Source organism: Pomacea canaliculata, linkage group LG6 (assembly GCF_003073045.1).
Source record: "Pomacea canaliculata isolate SZHN2017 linkage group LG6, ASM307304v1, whole genome shotgun sequence".
NCBI classification, from domain to species: Eukaryota; Metazoa; Mollusca; class Gastropoda; order Architaenioglossa; family Ampullariidae; genus Pomacea; species Pomacea canaliculata.
In genome coordinates this window covers 5,872,061-5,880,645 of record NC_037595.1, presented here as the reverse complement: position 1 = coordinate 5,880,645, position 8,585 = coordinate 5,872,061, and positions in this window count along the sequence as shown.

The following is an 8,585-nucleotide window of genomic DNA, read 5'->3' as shown; positions in this document are numbered from 1 at the left end:
AGAGCGGGAGGGGGTCGACTAGCGACAGGATGCAGGTGCGTGGATGTGGTTGGGAGGGGTGGAGGATGAAGAGGTGAGGGGGAGAATGAGAGGAGACAGCTAGCGCCAGCTGACTATTCTTGAGAGCTTTGGACTGACGGGTAACTTGAGCAAATAAAGCCGTTTTTACGAACCCTCCGTATTATGCCACTCTCGCTACTATGCCACTTTTGCTCGGTCCCGGTAGGTGGCATAGTAGGGAGATTTGACTGTATTTCCCTTTTTCGCTGAACTAATGCTTCGTATGTCAGTTACTGAAATAAATAAGACAATAAAGTCACAGTTGAGAGATTTGGTTGAAGAAATAAATCGCCTAGCAAGATGGATATCCTAGTACGGGGGTGGGGAACGTCTGGCCCGCAACATCATTTAATCCGGCCCTTGGAGGCAATCTCAGATGTCAGTCAATCTATGACCATTTTTCATAACAACTTCAACAATCATAATAACAAACATTTTGAGGGTTAGGGTTAACAAGAAACATTCAATACTGAATGACACATGTGAGAACATGTCGGGACAGACACGCATGCTGCTCGTCAGATAAATGAACGATTTTAAAGAATTATGCATGCATGTGCCCTGAACCTCAAACCGAGAGTATACCATGTCAGCTACAACAAAATCAACACCAGCAGCAGCAGCAGCAGCAGCAACAACAACATCAACAACAACAACAACAACAACAACAACAACAATCGTCGACATTGCTGTGTACCATAGTGTACACTTCAGGCCTACAACATTTCCAAAGGATGAGCAAATGAAAAAGCTTTCGCTGGTAAAACCTAGTTTATGTTTATGAGTTTATTTGTGCAAGTGCAAGCATGTTCGTAGCATGTGTGAAGACACTTTTTAAATGCCATGAACTCGTCCATCAGAAGGAGGTATGTGTGTACTAAATAACCATGAACTAGAAACATTTTAATTATAAACATATATTTTGCAGACTCCAAACAGTTGTTTCGCTATGCTTTTCACAGTGACATAGTTTTCGCTTATCCCAGTACGAAAAGGTGGATGGTGGTGACTCAGAGGACAGACAGGGCCAGGCAGGAAGGGATTGTAGATGTTACAAAAGTGTTAATACACCGTTTGGAAACTACAGCTTGACCAAATACAGGAGGCTAATTTTAAGCATAGAATTTTGTACGGCCAGCTAGTGATATTACATCTATCGACTGACCCTTGGAGGAAAGGCTCCCCACCCCTGTCCTAGCTAGTACACTAGGTTTTAAAAGACCTTTAATTCACCTTTTGTGGCCATATGCTCCACTGGGGGAGATTAGGAACAAGAAGAGGAAGAATTCACCTTTCGTGCGATACGAGCCACTTTTTTGTTTAGCTCAGGGGAAAAAAAGATACACGAGCAAGCATATTGATGAATGGGTGGAAGGGAATGGGCAGATTATTAGAGAAGGGTATGAGCTCTCATATTGGTTAGAGCAACTCACATACTGATTAGATGAAAAAAAAAAACCTTAAAACTATATTAATCACAGGAGAAAAGCCAGTAAAATACCCGAGTACGTGGCTGTCTATTTCTGGAGGTAACGTTGTAGCTGATGGTTGTGAGCTTGTTTGGGTTGGGGTGTGAGTTTGCCTTTGAATGATTTAGGTCAAAACATCTGTGCCTCCGATTTTGTCAGTCTCGAACTGGAAACAAAATTACAGAACGTTTACTGAAGTATTCGTATCTAGGTGCGTGGAAAACGTACCGTACTTCAGTGTACAGAGAAAGAGACGTGCAACCACTACCCGGGGTGCATACGTGCTGTCAGTGAGTGCAGTTCCCCGCTCTTGACTTTGTAGCCGTGAGACCTCCGATATAACCAAACATCGACGATGGTGTGGCTTATCAGTAACGTTAGGTCGTCAACTGTCTGGCTGCATGTAGATTGGTGGTGTTCACTATGTCTGTCACGTGATCAGCTGCTCCCCTTTATAAGGGGGCGCAACACACGTTCGAGTAGGAAAGACAATGTAGTGCTGAGGGCTTTTGGAGAATGAACAACAACTGAAAGTAAGTATTTTAGTTGACATTGGAATTTTCTATTATATTGGATCTACTCACTAAGCTGCAATCGTTTCTCTTAACAGGGCTTCAGTCATAAGAACTAAAGCGACTCCCTACCTCCGCAAGCAAGTTATTATATATTTGCTACTGTGAAAGGGTCTGTTGTATTGGAAATTCTACAAATGTTCTTTGATTGAAAAACTACAATCGTGATCAATAAACACCAACAAGGAGTGAGATGTTGAACTGCCAAACAAATGTTAATGTTGTACGGACCTTCAAATATTTTCCTCTGGAAGCAAATGTGTTCTAAGTCTTTCGTCTTCAAAATCATCATCCTTATTAGCCGCCTGGACTAAAGACTTCGATTCTCACCATTCCGAGCACATGTCCGTGGTGCACTGTGACATACTAGTGTGGGTTTCGCTAAGAGTTTTAATGTATTCTGCAACTTCCACCCCATATAGCCTTTCTTGTAACTTTGTTACCTGTCTTACCTGTGTGCATTCTACCTGAATGGGAATTTCCGGTTCAGGTATATTGCCTTATTGGTAAGTAATGATAATAGTGAATAGATAATAATAGACAAGAGACTTCAAATTTGCAGATACAAAACTGTGTAACTTTAGCTTCTGTTTTCCAAATAGCTGACTCATTCTTGGCAGGGTCGCCGAGAGCCAGCACGGGCCCCGGGGCAGACGACCTCTCTGGGCCCCTTGTAATTGTAATAGTAAATTATTAGAATAACAAGAAAAGGGAAATAATTCACTGATCAAGGCCGGACCTCCTTCACAGTTGCCGGCCCGGGTACAGCATACACCCTGATTTCCTCCCCACCCCACTCTTGTCATCCTGATTCTCGGGGTCTGTCTGTCTGCTTACTGGCTTGGTGCTGCTGCCATGATCCTGCTACCACAATCCAAATACCGTAAATACTTTGGCTGTGTAGAGACCTAGAAAAATGTTACACACAAACAACGATAGCGAAGACAAAAGCAATAATCTTTATTTTAAAACTTATTTTGCCATTAAGAACACTAGGGGCATGTCAATCAAATATAAACAATTAGAAATCATTCATATCGAAGAGTGGCAGAGCCTGTTTGAGGAACTACATGCATTAAATGTTTGTAAAATAACTAAACTAAGTAAACAATAGCATCATTACGAGATTACATTTAGCAAATGATCGAATAATATCCTACATTTACAACTTGTTTATTGCTTTCTCTTTCTTCTGTAAGACTATTTCATATCAATCTTGTAAATTTTACTTGTTTTTTTGTTTTGTTTTGTTTTTTTAGCATTTTAGAGTTACCAAATATTTATACTGCACTTAATCAGATTTGTTTTCCTGTTGGCCATCAATAGGCATCTTTCTGACTTGAAAAAGAATCACACATAAACTTTAATGATAATCGAAATAACGTGGATAACGGAAGCAGCAGCAACAACAACATATCTATCTCTATTCCAGCAAGAAACCTACTTCAATTCTAACAGCATACCTATCTCTAACAATATACCTATCTAGAGAACTTCTGTCGGCTGACACTTGGCAGTGAGTGAATGGTAGTGTAAGTGGGTATTTTTGTGAAAGAGGATGGTGCTGTTCTATACACAGATGTTTTACAACGATGATAAAGGCAAAAGTGCTGGCACTCAGTTGGCTCCGTGGTCTAATAGCTGACAAATATCTAACGTGTCTGAAATAAACGATATAGGCATGTAAGATATGCTAATTGCAGAGCGGTTGGTGTCAAAGCAGAAGCCTCTTTACCTTCTTTGTTCCGTGGACAGGAAGCCCATGAAGTCTAAGACCATGACCACCAGAGGGACATCATGGCGAAAACTCCCCCTGACAATATTTAGTAACTAACCAAAAATATTCAAAACCAAACTAACAAACAGTCAGGGGTAACTCGCCATGATGGGGGACAATCCAGGAAGAGTCGCAGCACTACCTGGTACCAACAGCGCTGAAGATGAAGGTAATTTATTACAGGAAGTACCAATAATTTGTTACAGAACATATTAGTAATGTGTTACAAGAAAATTTACTTTTTTTTTTACAAAAAGGAACTATAATTTTCTATTAAAAAGTGTCAGTAATTTGTTACAGGAAGTCTATCATATTCTATGAACTGTCAGTAAATTAAACAGAAGCTGAACAATGGTAATGTCCTAAGCTGTTTTTTCCATGACGGGTGACAATCCAGGTAGAGATCCCTGAGTCGATGAGGCTTGTAAATTGTTGCAAGAAGTGCCAATAACTTGCTGCAGATATACCATTACCGATCAGTACAATGCAAGATACAATTCTCCCCTCCTGTATTATTTTATGAGTAGTTTTATGAGTTTTTAAATTCGTTTTCCTCCTTTACTTTGTTCAAAAAAATTTCTGTTTCGATGCATGAATGTTTTTTTAATTTCCCATACCCCTTTTTAAAATTTACTTTGGCTGGAAAATGCCTGAAAATATTCAGGTTGGCTTTGATGCTTGAAAATATTTGATCGCCGACATGGTCAGTTAATTTGATAGTTTTCCGGATATTGCCTTATCTTGCTCCATGTTTCGTATTTCATACAAATTGTATTCTATATCCTCAGTGGTGGACTTGCATCCACAGTTTGGTGCGGAAGACGATACCTTTATTGTCGGTTGGTAGCATGTTCTACAATATTTTTAGCTTGGAATTTTAATTTTCTTTCTTGGACTGAATTTTGAGACACTAATCAGGGTAGATTATAAAGAACTCCACAAACTTTTGGCTGAAAGATAACCTACTAACCTGTGAATACAGAATTATTGAAATGAGTTTACTCGTGTAGAATTGTAGAGAAGGAATATTCAATGCAAAGCTATTTATGTATGCACAGATATACTACGAATCTTGTAGCCTTGTTTTTGCGATGAACCTTTCAAAGATACTTTTGTTCATTTTAAAGTTTTTTTAAGGAGAAATAAGAAAAGGGAGAAAATTGACGACTTGGAACTTTTCCACCTTTTGTTCCAGATCTCCATCCACCCTTCCCTTCTATCTTGGTGACCAGAGCCAGCCGTTACATAACCCTTTCATCTCGAGTCTACCCGGTTCCTGGAGAAATCCAAGCTGAAGGACAAATGGTCCTCGAGGTGGCTCTGGGTGTCAAGCTGCGCTGACCAAGACACAAGGGTTCATCGGGCAGCTTTTCTGTCGAGCTAAAGCGTGAGGGACAGAAGGATCTTCTAGTGGAGAAGGTGGTATGGTTGAACAAGCGGTAGCTAGTGGTGTCGTGAGCCTCGGGGAACGGGTACGCGAGCTGGACGGAGGTGTCGTGATCAGCATCTGCCCTCGGGCTGATTACACTCTCGATACCTCGGCCACCCGCGTTGACATGTACATGTACGCGAAACACTTACTCTAATCTAAACACTAAACACTAAAGAAAACTATTATTAAATTGAGAGATTTGAAGAACGAGTTACAGAAAATGAAATAACTTCAACATTCCAAATATTGCTAGTCTTCTAGGGTTCTCGTTTACAATTCCTTACCTCTAATCCAAGTAATATAATTCACTGTCTAATTACCTCACACAACACAATATACTCTTTTGACTCACCACTCTTGTATCTTAACACATGAATATATCTCGCGATGTGGAGGCCCTCCGGTGTTTCTTGACATAAAAAATTCTTTGATGTCCTCACCGGTCGTAGGTGCCTTCACACGAGACACGTCCCTTGCATCACTACGAGTCTCTCCGGTCACCTCTAGGCTGTAACTGCTTTCTAGAGGTTATCAGCTCCTAATGAGGGGACCAATACTTATCCACCAGCCTCGAGCATCTGCTGTTTGCGATCAAACAGTTACAGATGTGATGAAGTGATGAGCACTTTGCTACAGACCTTGTCTGCGCACTTCTGAGTCGGGTTGTGGTGGAGTAGCCACGATTCCGAGACTCGCTCTCAGAAAAGGATCTGATATCAGTCACCTTGGTCAGTCTTTTCTACAACCTTCCCGCTCAAGTCCAGTGCGAGACTCTTATTTCTCGACCATCATGATGTTAAATCCTCATCCTCGGGGATCATCGATTGGTCAAGGATACTACACACTCACTCCTAACCATTCTGTTACCTAGCTACATCCAATTGACACCTAGCTAGTACATAGTGGACAGGTGGTCACTCTGACTTGCTACTGTCCCTCTGTCCCTCCTCCCATCCAGTAATGCACCAGGTGGCCAGAGGCGCCAGCAAGTCGGACTTTCCGTTCACTGCTTGTGTCCGGCTTGGGAGCAACAGAATCGAACGCGATTGCCCCTCGCTAGGTACACCGCAGCCTTACTAATGACAGACTCAACCACCCAGCAGTTCTGACCCTGTGATCTCCAGGGTAGCGAGACATTCCTAACCCCTGACCCTCCCGACGGCCTGGCACGGCCAGAGGGCGACCGCTTTGTTCACTGACCTGCCACCACGCGTGTTCACTCGACAGAAGGGCAGCACCAGCGCTATGGCAATATTCCCAGTTGTCTAACTGGTAACAGCTGTTAAAAAAAAATCAACGAAAAAAAAAAATTAAAGAATTGAAACTTTTCTAGGTAATTTTGTTTTTTTTTTTTTTTTAACCCAAACGCATTTTTAAAAAGGGAAGAACGATTTCTTTTTCCCTGTCTGTCTACAGAGGCTTTAATCTTCTGCGTGTATATATTTAAGATTTAAGCTTGGTAAAAGACATAAAAATATTACTGAAAATATCCTAAGGTAAATTTTATTAGAAATGTGTTATTTCACACACTAACTTCCATACTAACTGCACATGCAGCGTCCCCTAGACATCGTTCTCTGTGATATCGAAAGCTAACACCTTGATTGAATGCCCCATGAGAACATTTCACTTTATCCAAACGTTCAGGAAAAGTGCTGGAAAAATTATTTAAATTACAACTTGTTTCATAACTTGAAATCACAAATAATATGTAAGAAACTACATAAAATAACACCGTTTCTCAACGTCAGTCCATTCTATTTTGTGGCATGTTCGTGTTGGTAGAAAGTAGTACAAATGGCAAGAGAGCGAAGACAGGACAAGCGAAATGAAAAGAATTCCAAAGCAAGACGAGAATTCCTGAAAATATGATGTAAAGCGAAAAGATGTTCAGTTTCTAAGGAGTTCATCTTTGCGACATTGCTTAATGCTTCAACTTATCATAACTTGAATTTGTTCGTCAACAAATTGAAACAATACAACAATACGCCATTAGATAACAGAGAAATCCTGCCTAAATATTACACGGAGAGAAAGATGACAGCGGAGAAGAAATAAAGAAGAAGAGGTGAAGAGATTACAAAGTGAGGAGCATTGTTGACTGGTAAGTTGCACGTCTTCCTCGTTTATTGTCATCGTCACATCATGTCCGGGTCAGTACTGTGCTCGTTGTCATGTCACATCGTCAGTACTGTGCTCGTTGTCATGTCACATCGTGTCCGGGTCAGTACTGCGCTCGTTGTCATGTCACATCGTCAGTACTGTGCTCGTTGTCATGTCACATCGTCAGTACTGTGCTCGTTGACGTTGTCATGTCACATCGTCAGTACTGCGCTCGTTGTCATGTCACATCGTCAGTACTGTGCTCGTTGTCATGTCACATCGTCAGTACTGTGCTCGTTGTCATGTCACATCGTCAGTACTGTGCTCGTTGTCATGTCACATCGTCAGTACTGTGCTCGTTGTCATGTCACATCGTGTCCGGGTCAGTACTGCGGTCTCTACGACATAGGGCTTACTGTGTACAAACATGACTAGATCCATTGTGTCGGTTATATTTGTAATGCAGTATTTTCTGTTTTCTATATTTAGAAAAATGATATGGCTACATTCCAGACATCGGTTTTCAAACTGTGGTACACGTACCACTACTGATACGCGAAGGTAGACGGGTGATACCCGAGCACCATGACTAAGTCCTAGACTAGTATGTATATAATTATATTAGTAGGGGGTAGGGTTGGGAGGTGGTACTCGGTCAATTCGAATTTTCAAAAGTGGTACTCGTGTGGAAAATTTTGAGAACTGGGTTAATGAGTCTAGTTTTGAACAATTCTTTTGCTTTGCCCAATCAACAAAATATTTTTCCTTCACATTAACAGAAGCATTCATGTTGTTTTCCTGTGTTCGTTAGTTCTTAGAGAAAGCTGTATACTTAAGTGCATTTCAATGACGCGGCCGTTGGAAAGTCCCCAGAAAGAAGCTGTCTGTTGGCTTGTAAAATTATCTCCCCGTTTTCCATTTGATACAGTGCTATTTGTCCCCCTTTAATTAATTCAGTAAGTTGTCTGCTGGGAAACGCTTATAATATTGACACGTTCTGACATAAACACATCAAGTAAAATATAAAAACAAAGGCCCTAGGCTCCTCGAGGAGTAACAAGAAATAAACTGAAAACAAAGACTTTGTGTTGTGGTCCCGATTCGAAGTTTCGAGGTCGAAGGCAAATTCCTCCATCATCTGTAGAGAGTCACGACGATGAAATCTGAACTTC